This window comes from Artemia sp. Qi Xiang Cuo, chromosome 13, assembly GCF_049724085.1.
Source record: "Artemia sp. Qi Xiang Cuo chromosome 13, ASM4972408v1, whole genome shotgun sequence".
NCBI classification, from domain to species: Eukaryota; Metazoa; Arthropoda; class Branchiopoda; order Anostraca; family Artemiidae; genus Artemia; species Artemia sp. Qi Xiang Cuo.
Genome location: NC_142806.1, coordinates 10,814,730 through 10,826,724, shown reverse-complemented (window position 1 = coordinate 10,826,724; position 11,995 = coordinate 10,814,730). Strand labels below are relative to the sequence as shown.

General features: G+C 34.1%; 1 long non-coding RNA gene across 1 annotated transcript; it reads right to left on the bottom strand.

Annotated features, from left to right (window-relative positions):
- Positions 1-5,548: 5,548 nt before the first annotated feature.
- On the bottom strand, positions 5,549-11,383 carry LOC148944940 (uncharacterized). The gene is made up of 3 exons (XR_016142707.1): positions 11,187-11,383; positions 9,621-9,791; positions 5,549-5,649 (listed from the first exon to the last, which is right to left on the bottom strand). It is a non-coding gene; the product is annotated as an uncharacterized LOC148944940 (long non-coding RNA).
- Between the last annotated feature and the right edge of the window lie 612 nt (positions 11,384-11,995).

Here is an 11,995-nt window from a genome sequence, read left to right as displayed (position 1 = left end):
CCCTGTGAAAAGGACAGTAAGTTACGAAATTTGACCATTGTTCATACATAGAATTTGCTGTTGGGAAATATACGGATTTTTTTTCAATCGTTTTCTTTTCGATTGAACGGAATGAATAACTTTAAAGCTTTTGCATAACAATCCTTTCCGAAAATTCAATATAAAAAAAAAAAGTTTTTTCAACTGAAAGTAAGGAGCAATATTAAAACTTAAAACGAAGAGAAATTGTCCCGTATATAAGGGGGTTCACCCCCTAGTCAATACCTTGCTCTTTACGCTAAAGTTTGAATTTTGTTCCAATTCTTTAAGAATGACCCCTGAATCACAAAGGCCGTTTAATTAGAATAGATAGCTCTTTCGAAAGTACTAAGAAAAACTTAAGCGTAAAGATTGAGGTATTGACTAGGGGGAAAACCCCTTCATATAGCCCACTTGATAATTTCTGTTCGTTTTAGGCTTTAATGTTGCTCCTTACTTTCAGTTGAAAAAACTTTTTTTTAATTTAATTTCTGATCGTTTTTTAAATAATACTGGGAAACCTGGTGCTCCCTACATAAAAATGTCTTTTCTCCCATGAAAATATCCTCCATGGAAAGTTCCTTCCGTGTAACAACCCCTCCTCCGACCACTCCCCCACCAAAAAAATCCCTCCAGAAAAAGTATGTATGCTTCCCAGTAAACAAAAAATGGGGGGAAAAATGAGCATGGGAGGGGGTCTAGTTGCCCTTCAATTTTCTGGTCACTTAAATAGGGCACTAGAGCTTTTAGTTTCAGTTTGAATAAGCCCTCTCGCGATATTCTAGGACCACTGGATCGATACGATCATCCCTGGGAAAAAACAAACACATAAATAGCCTACACATCTGTGGTCTTTCTTATAGGAAAAAATACAAAATTCCACATTTTTTGCAGATAGGAACTAACAGTAGGGTTTCTGATACGCTGAATCTGATGGTTTTATTTTCATTAAGATTTTATCACTTTTAGGGGGTGATTTTCTCTTTTTTCAAAAATAAGGCAATTTTTTCAGGTTCGTAATTTTTGATGTTACGGGTAAGACTAAACTTGATGAAACTTATATATTTGAAATCATCATCAAAATTAAATTCTTTTGATGTATCTATTGGTATAAAAATTCCATTTTTTAGAGTTTCGGTTGCTATTGAGCCGGGTCACTCCTTACTTACAGTTCGTTACCAAGAACTGTTCGATAAAAATAGGCCTTGTTAGAGGTGTACTCCTAAAAAAGAAATCTTCGGTTTGAAATGAGCAGTGATCAGGCTGAAATGAATAAAAACATTTTTTAGATCGTTCATTCTAAATTGTCAAGAGAGAGGAGGGAGTTGGAAGAATAATCCTCCTCGAGGTGCTCGTTGAGGTTGTTCTCACCCTCATGTAAAGACTTGCTCCTTGAGGGCGTTCTTCAAGTCTTTAAGCAATATTAAAGCTTAAAACGAAGAGAAATTATCCCGTATATGAGGTGGTTCACCCTCTAGTCAATACCTTGCTCTTTATGCTAAAATTTAAATTTTGTTCCAATTCTTTAAGAATGACCCCTGAATCACAAAGGCCGTTTAATTAGAATAGATAGCTCTTTCGAAAGTACTAAGAAAAACTTAAGCGTAAAGATTGAGGTATTGACTAGGGGGAAAACCCCTTCATATAGCCCACTTGATAATTTCTGTTCGTTTTAGGCTTTAATGTTGCTCCTTACTTTCAGTTGAAAAAACTTTTTTTTTATTTAATTTCTAATCGTTTTTTAAATAATACTGGGAAACCTGGTGCTCCCTTCATAGAAATGTCTCTTCTCCCATGAAAATATCCTCCATGGAAAGTTCCTCCCATGTAACCCCCTCCTCCGACCCCTCCCCCCACAAAAAATACCTCCAGAAAAAGTATGTATGCTTCCCAGTAAACAATGGGCAAAGTTCATAACTTGCAGCCCTTCCCCCGGAGACTGTGAGGGATTACGTCATCGTCAAAGACGTATTTATTAGATTATTGATTATGCGTAAGATAATGGATATCTCAAACTTTTGATCGGATGAATTTGGGAGAAAAATGAGCGTGGGAGGGGGTCTAGTTGTCCTTCAATTTTCTGGTCACTTAAATAGGGCACTAGAGCTTTTAGTTTCGGTTTGAATAAGCCCTCTCGCGATATTCTAGGACCACTGGATCGATACGATCACCCCTGGGAAAAAACAAATAAATACACATCTGTGATCTTTCTTATAGGAAAAAATACAAAATTCCACATTTCTTGCAGATAGGAACTAACAGTAGGGTTTCTGATACGCGGAATCTGATGGTTTTATTTTCATTAATATTTTATCACTTTTAGGGGATGATTTTCCCTTCTTTCAAAAATAAGGCAATTTTTTTCAGGTTCGTAACTTTTGATGTTACGGGTAAGACTAAACTTGATGAAACTTATATATTCGAAATCATCATCAAAATTAAATTCTTTTGATGTATCTATTGGTATAAAAATTCCATTTTTTAGAGTTTCGGTTGCTATTGAGCCGGGTCACTCCTTACTTACAGTTCGTTCCCAAGAACTGTTTGATCAAAATAGGCCTTGTTAGAGGTGAGTAGAGTAGTAGGTTCCAATTCTGGACCTTGTATACACCGTTTCAAAGAGATTCCCGTCCGTGCTATTCTGGACCTTGTATAAACCCTTTCAAAGAGAGTGAGTAACCTCCCACATGGTTTTATACTTCTATAGAAGTTCTAGCACATACCATGTTATTCTACAACGCCCCCGTACCAAACAGGTTTATAGCTCGTTACACTCTAGGAATGACGCAGTTTCAAAGTTTCAGTCTACAGGTTATTACACTCTTTGCCAGGGGAATGGCGCAATTTCAAAGTTCAATGTCTTTTTGGTGATAAAGCCAAACCAGCACGTCTTGTTTCATTGTTATGCAATTATTTTTGTTTATATTCATGTTTCAAAGTTGATTCTCCATCAGTTCTGAATAGTTTATATTCGAGATTACAGGAATTTTTTGTAAAAAGCATTTACATATAAAAATGGATAATTCTATGCAATTTTTGGTGAGTAAAAAAATATTCGCATTATTAAAAAGAAATTGTCATTAAGTTAAGGAAGAAATTCTTTCCTTACACTAGAACTAAGGGATACTTATACACTTAGAAGCCTGTTGTTTTTAGGAACTGAAAAAACCTCTAATTCTCTTATAGGTTTAAATTTACGGTTTGATTTTTTATCGAGGTCAAAGGTTCTTTTAGATGTTTTTTTGAAAAAAAAGTGCTTAGCTTTCAATCGGTAATTTGGGATTAGAATAAAATTTTGATTTTTTAATGTATTGATTTTTACAAAAGATTCCTTTTTATCAAGATAAGTGACCCTTTTTTTTAGAGATTTTTTTGAAAAAAATTACAGCCCCGTCTGCAAAAAAAAAAAAAAAAAAAAAAATGGCTTGTCATTTATTTAATTAATAAATTATTTAATTACTATTTACGTGTGTTTAACACTTTTAAAAAAATATTAATTTTTAAAAAAGATTCCTTTTTATCAAGATCAGTGGCTTTTTTTTAGGAATGTTTTTGAAAATACTTCCAGACCAGTCTGCATTTAAGGTGTGATTTTTATATAGATCAGTGGCCTTTTTAGGGATGTTTTTGAAAAAGTGCTTAACTTTCGATCAGTAAATTGGGATTATAATAAAATGTTGATTCTTTGAATGAATTAATTTTTAAAAAAGCTTACTTTTTTTTACTGAGTTATTTTTTTTATCAAGATATGGATTTTTTTTTTTAGGGATGTTTTTTGAAAATATTTACGGGCCCGTATGCGTTTAAGACACATTTCCGGACCTTTCCTTCGTTCAACCCCCCCCCCATTTCCTCAAAAATAAAATTTGTTACCTTATAACCCTGTTTAATAAATAACATTGTTAGCTTAGCTATACGGAAGTACTTTACTGTCACATGCAATTCTTCTCCATATTGTTTAATAAGTAACGCAAATACTGCTTTTTAAGTTTGAATTTACAAATACAGTCACGGAAGCATGGACCTAGGGGGGGGGGGGGGCAGTTTAAAAAAGGCCCTCCTTCCCGCTATCAAAACCTCTGATTTTGAAATCAAGATGTTTTTACGCTACTTTAAATACCTAACATAAACTGAATTATTTTCCAAAAACTCAAAATACATTTTTGCTACATGCTAAATTTTTTTTTTTTTTTTTTTAAGGAAGAAGAGACTTGCAATAATCCCCCTTCTGAGAAGAAAGCGAGATATGGCGAACCTTCACTAATACAGACTACAAGGGCGTCTGTTATCAAATTCGCTGGAAAAGTTACACACGATCGGGATCATGCATCGAGCACCCAACTTATAGTGACAGAGCCCTCTGACCCCCGCGTTAGCTCCATGGCAACTGGAAGGAAGTTGAAAAGGGAATGGGCTACTTTATACAATGTCTCAGCTCAGCCTACTGAAGATTGTGAGCTCGAACCCCTTCAAGTTTTGCAAAGGAGCTCAGATATAGAAGTCCAGTCAGAATTTGTAAGTATATACATAATTTTTTTTCTATCCCTATTTTCAAAAAATAAGACAAAATTTTCTCAGAAGCATAGCTTTTGATGAGTAAAAACTTAAAAATTTGTTTCTAATCTATTTCATTTTATTTAATTAACCAAATTAGAAATATATATATATAAAGGAGTGCTTATAATGCATATTCTATAAAGAAAAAAAAAACCTTACCTCGTAACTTATAACCAAGATTCATTCTAATTAAATAAATACAATATTAATTTTATACAAAAAAAAACTAACTATTTTAAAAAAAATAAAATAGAAAAAAAATTGGAATAGAAAGTTAAATCGCAATTTTAGACTGGTATTTTTGACATTATGAATTTGCATACATCCGCGACTTATAAGATCTACCATCTATTTTTAACCCTATATGAATTCTATGTAGGGTCGTATGAAAAGTGCTCTTTAAATGGAAAGATGTATATCTTCAATAAGCAATTTACACAGGGAAAAAGGTTTTTTGATAATTTCCAAATATGTCTTCGCAGCAATGTTAAGAAACATTATTTGGATGAAGCCGTTTTTGGTCATTTCATCAAGAAAAGAATTTGAGACTATTCTATTTGAACAGTGTTGTGAAATCTGATACCCCTCCAACTCGGGAAGGATATCGATCCTCCTACCTCGAAGGAAGCTCCCGGTTCCCAAGGGTTCGCCCCGGGAGGGGTTGGGGGGGGGGTAACTTTTAAGTAAAAAAAAAAGTGTATTAAAATTTGTAAAAAAATTTATTCAAAAGAAAAAAAAAAAAAACTTAATCAAGTAATTTTAGATGTTAAGAGGTACGATTTTAAAAATTATGCAGTATCGGGGACAGTCATTAAAATTAGTTTTGTTACTATTCCCCTATGTACCGAGTGGCTAGATTGGATGTTAATTTAGATAACCCATTATTTTCATTTTACATCTTAAGACATTGATATTCTTATTCAAATTGTTGACCCTAAGTCTTACTGGGACATTTTTAATGAGAGCGATATAATTAGTGAATTGAGACATGAACAAACAGAGTCAGGACACCAAAACAGTACAAGGTCCCTGGACTAGCTTGACTTTTATCTGTTAAAATCTGTTCTAGACCATCTGAAAACATACAGAGTAGATTTTAACCTTAACGAGTACCACTCTGGAGATATTTTAAATGACCCAATGGAAAATCTCAATATATATATCGACAAAATACGAGAACTTATTTATATTCAGATACAGACATGGGAGAGTCGCGGAGGAATTAAAGCATCAGTCAACCAAAAAGTTTATCTGCAAAAGGGGACACCTGTGGATATGTTTTATTTTAATTTTTAGACAGGCACACAGACATTTTAACCACGTCTAAAATAAATTTTAGAAAACATTTTCAAATGTTTAAATAAAAAAATTTAAAATTTTTATAAAGTTAGCACGTGAGGATGTGTTGCAACAATTTTAGAACGTTAATGAATGGATCTTACTCTTCGTATTTTTAAAAAAAAACTTTAGGTGAATGGGTGGGAGGTGTAAAAGAATAAAATGTAACACGGATTTGTCAGCGCAAGAAGGATTTCAGGGTTTCACATTTGACACTGTAATACAATGCTTTAAGTATGTGTTTTTAGCAGCTGCCCATAAGACATTAAAAGATGCATCCACAATGAAAAATCTCGACAAACTTGCACGCAACGGGGGGAAAAATTTTAATATATTATTGTTTTTTTTTTTATTTTTACAGGATAATTGTTAAATACCATAACTAGTACGCGGATTGACCGATAATGAAACGCGGTTGTTTTTTTGGTTGGGTATAAAGTCTTCAAAATACTGTTGATCGTGGGGAGCAAAAACAGATAAAAAAGTGGTTTTGTACCAAGTTTGAATATTGCGTGCGTACCCTGGAAGGCACTTTGCATAGATTATTTACCGGACCCCTACAGATGTACATTACCATGTTAATTTTTTCCCCTTCACGGCAATAAGTCGACTCCTCTGTCAAGGCATTCATAAAGGAGAAGGTTTTTATTGATCCATGGGCATCTACCCAGTCCCATCCGAGATCGGTTTCATATAACCTCGGCACGTGCAAACTTCACGTACCTAAGATACGATAAATGTCTGTAGAAGTCATAGACATTTTACAAGATAAAAATTTTATTAATTCTTTTCTAATCTCTTATAAAGTGTCTTTAGATTGTGAAACAAGACTTGTTGAGTTATCAGACCCATCAAGTCCAAATATATTCAAGGAACACAAATTAGTTGCGTGTTCCTATGCACACGCCCGTCGCGACACCAACAATAAAATGCTATTGGAATAGTTTTTTTTACTATGGACGAGGAGGATAGTATGGAAAAGCTATTGGTTTCTTTAATAAAAACGGCCAACAGGGCAATTTCACGATTACGTCATAATAATTACCCGATGACATTGTCGGATAATTAACACTTGGCGTTGGAACAGGGGACAAATTGTTGGGTGTGTAGGGGTACCCTTGCCCCAAAAGATGCGGTGCAGGACCACACTCACCTTATTGACCCCAATTCACCGGGAACAAGTAACTTTCGTGGGTGGGCTCACAATTCCTGTAATTTAAAAATTCAACAACAACTTTTTCTCCCTGTGTTTAGACATAACTCTAACTCCGAGCTGAAGTTTGTTCTACCTGCATTTTCACATCTTCAAATAAATCGAACAGTGGATGATGCATGGGTGATAGATAGCGTTACGTACAAAATCATATATCTATCAGCGGAAAATTTGCTTGTTTTGGACTTTAAGTTGACATTTGTTGAAGCCGTTGTTGAGTACACGAATAAAATTCTCTTTTTATATTACTATAGTTTTTTTCCCAAATCATTGAGCGAATTAATTAAGGTACAGAAAAACGATGAAGGTAGCAATGCTTTCCCCCTTCTAAAGTAACGAGTTCAAACTGATTTATCCGATTTGTTAATGGTTAAGGACATATATCCTAATGATTAGTATTGTTCAATGACGAGAGCCACCAAGGAAACTCGTGCTACAATTGAATCGTTTTACGATAGTGTGCATGACCGGAAGAGCACCCCAAAGGAAAAACGTTTTCCTAAAAACGTTTGGGTAGCAGGAGTGCGTAAAAATGTATTTGATTACTGCAAACTGTATTTTTCGAGTGAAGTGTTAACTTTTTTAGATAGTATGAGTAAAAATTAGGATAAAATCTATGTGTAGTTTATTCTTGATTTGGGGTATTATTTTTCTTCGCCTCATCTAGTGCTGGACATCATCCTGAAAATTAGTGGTGAAAAAATCGGGCTGATGACTGACAGTTCTCAGCACCGGTTCCTCGAGAGCTCACTGAGGGGGGGTTTTGTTTGTCACGGAGACCGTATCTTGGAAACTGATCCAAAAGGGGAGAAGACGGGGACAAAATCAAATGCAGTTTTCCTCGATATGAATTCTCTTTACCCCTCGGCCATGTGCCATTATGCACTACCTTGCGGCGACTATAAATGGTTCAATGACCCTCAAGCTCCCCATTTCCCCAACATTGACAGTGTTGAGGAAAATGGATCGGTTGGATGGTTTTTTGAAATTGATGGAGAGATACCAGTCGAGCTTCACGATTCAGTAAAGGATTTTGTTTTCCCATGCATCAATATACATGTGACTAAGGACTCTTTGAGCCCTCGCAATAGGCGTTCACTCGAGGTGGACGGATTGCATTGGGCAACTTAAAAACGAAAACTTATTTATGACATACTGCCAAAAAAACACATGTTAGCACACAATGTATAATTAAAATTTATGTGCAGCACCTGTTTCAATTTCAGAAAGTCTCACATGGCCCTCGTGTTTAGCCAAAAAACTGATTTTAAAAAATTTGTTGATTCTGTTGTTAGCAAATAATACGTAGCACAGACAAAAGCTGAAAAAAACCTTTATATACTCATTTTAAATTTTGACTTCGGTACAATGTGTGAGTTTTCGTGATAGGACTCGTTGTGACTTCGTGACCGGTTCGGAATAATGTGCTCGAATTATTGCCGATCCCAATTACACTTCCTTTACAATCATTGGCCCGGACATGGTACTTTTGAATAGGAAAATAATCATCTATAACACATGAATAGATGAAAAAACAACAGAAAATGTGCGAAAAATTATATCAACATGAATAACCAGATATTTTGGCTTCCGTGGTTGTTTTAGCAAGACAGGGGGTGCCGTTAATCAACAGTAAACTGGGTAAAAAAAAGCGTAAATAGAGACTTGATGATTTCCAGTTTGCAAGAATATAGTTTTAACATCTTGTCTCCAAATAGGGACTGAAAAAAAATATACATGTCACTGAACAGCTAAGCTGTGCAACAATATATTTATTGTTTAAAGACTTTCAAGATTAAACACTTCAAATTATTAGTCATTGACATAACTGCAGTGGAATACTTTTAGAAAGGCAAATTAGACCATCCTATTTTGTTACATTTGCCTCTTTAGTAGACTATTGACATGATTATAAAATACGGATTTTCTTCAGACTTGAAAAGCATCACTCTTCTTACATAGTTTTAGGATATTCTCGCTGTTTTATTTCTGTTCAGAAAAAAAGGGTTGTAGAGCCGGATTAATGTTTGAAAAACTTGACTCAATTGATGTTCGTAAAATGGGCAATACATGTGTATTTTCTGTTCAGTAGAAAAGGGTTGTAGAGCCGGATTAATTTTTGAAAAACTTCACTCAAACCATGCTCGTAAAATGGGCAATACGAGTGTTTTGTTCTCCTTTCTGTGTAAAAGGGACAATTTTTGCTTGTCTCACCTCACGATTTAGTGTGGCAATTAAGGAGAGAATTTACATGATCAAAATGATCTTAACAGTCTAATAACAAGACCTAATGAACAGACCTAAGGTGGAGTGAGGAAAAAATATGTTTTCACTTTGGTGCCCTTGGATGCCCTAATCATTTTCTTCTCCATGAAAATGTAAAGCTATATGGACATAAGAAATCTTTACCATTTGCATTGAGCTTTTGAGGGAAGTCAGACGGGTTCTGCATTGAATAATAAGAAAAAAAAGTATTAAATATCATAAAACTCACTTTCATTCTCGCTAATATTTGATTCAAGTTCAAAACGCTTGAAATTCCCATTATGCTGTCCAGAAACGCTAGGAGAAACCACCAAAGGAACATCTTCATGTTTGGGTGATAAAATAGGGTATTTGCTTCCAAGAACATCTTCACTAAAACTTGGGAATGTTTCTTCAGCTTCTAAATAAAAAATAAATTAACACTAAAACCCACAAGTAAAAAACCCTTCTGCTCTTAAAAATGATAAAGAAGACAAAATAATTCTTCGTGGTGCTTCAAAAATGAAAAAAAAATTTAATAATAAAAAAAATCGAAAAAAGAATATTCAGATATTAAAAGATGGTAAAATTGTATTACCTTCAGTGGGATTACATTTAAAATTTAGTTGATCAGTTTAAACTTAACAAAAAAGACATTATTCTATATGAGAGAGGCACGTCAACAGCTTTCTAGAAAGGAAGAAATATAACCAGTTACCACTTTATGTACCAACTATTGTAATCTTTCATTGTAGGCCAATATAATCTGCTTTCAAGCCAGAATGGCTTGAAACCAGATTTCAAACCATTCAAAGCCAGAAATCTGAAATCAGATTTCAACCAGATTTCAAAGCGAGTAATGCTTAGATTGAATATGAAAATTAAGCTTAAGACGAAAAAAAAAATATATTGCTATTGAAGTATAAATGAAACTCAAAGCAAACAGAAATTAAATAAGCAATCAATGCAAACAAACACCCAATAATTCCTAATATAAATTAATAAATAAATCTTGAAACGAGTGAAACTTAAATTGAATATGCAAATCAAGCTTGAAACGAACAAAAATCACTAGAAACAAGAGTTTGGGTATGACCTCTTTCTCTCACTGTAAAAGTCTAAAACCTACTGCGTCATTGGTGTTAACTTAAAACCTAAAATTTCCTAAAATTGCCTAAAATTTCTATTTTTCACTTGGGCTCTCGAGAATTTCATGCATGACTTTCTTCATTATGATCTAAGTTCAACACAGCTCATTCCGCAAAAATCGGAAAAAAAAACCGTTCCAAAAACAAACAAAAAAACTTTTGACCCCAACTCAATAAAATTAATGATGTATTTTTGTCTGAGTCTCGGGTTTTAGTAAAATTAATGTTCTGTACTATAAAATATATTATATAACAAAATACATTAAAAGTATGTTATTGTTAAATATAGTAAATACTTCTGGTAGGCACATGAGATCAGTTTATGATTTTTTTCCAACTCATAATCTATCCTCGCAAAATCAGCAGATAGTAAACGAATTCAATTCTTGATTTATAAACAAATATAAATGATATGGTTTTAAGCTTTATTTTCTAGCCTTTTGAAAACAATTTTCACGAAACCTCTTCCAAATGACGATTTTAGACGTTCCTCCTAGACCAAAAAACCAATTTACCATAAAGAAAAATGAGATGATACATGAGAAAAATTCCCTCTTCAGATTAGTCTAAATTCATAAAATTTAGTTCATTTGTTCGTCCCAGTTTTTTTTCCAATAACCCATAACCCAATATATTTGATTCTACAAAAAAAAGTATTTTAGATTTACCTTGACTGTCAAAAGACATGGCGCCTGATTCCTGAGTGTCCGGTTGAAGTTGACAAGGTCCTGAAAAGCCAGGAAAATTACCCAAAGTAACATCTTCACGGTTAGGAAACAAATGAGGGTTTAGAATGCCAAAGACCTCCACATTGTGACTTGGTTAAGTTTCTTCAAATTCTAAAAAAAAAAAAAAAATAAAATCACCACAAAAAAATTCAACTGTAAAACTTATTAATCAAATCCAACTAAATTAATTTTTATTATATATTAGTCACAAGAACTGATAATAATAATAAGAATCACAATAGCACTGTGGGGTTTCAGGTTCTATGCATTTTTAGCATTTACTTTTTTCCCAACACCACTTCGTATGGAAGAGGTTGTGGGTTATGCTTCAGAGGTAGGTCATTCAAACAGAGAATGAAATTTCGAGTGTCTTTCTTAAGAGTCAAAGCGATAAGTCAACCGCCTTCCCTATGTCACCCCCTTTACCCCAAAAAGACATCCAAGCAAAATTTGTGATAGGGTCGTTTGGCTCAAAATCATAGAACCGTCCAATAAATATGCGTCCGCCTGTAATATATGTCCACCAGAACCTTCTGGCCAAGGGCTACAGGTTATAAAAGTTGTCCAGTATTTACATATTCGTTTCGCTATTTCGAAAGGGAGGCGTGTTCAATCCTTAGTCTTGAAAAAGGCTATGGGTATACAGGTGAAAGTCATAAGAAATAAAAAAAAAAGAATAAAGAACCAGTACGTGCATGTAGACTATCGAAAAGGCGTATCAGCAATATTTCACCAACAGCACACAGAGC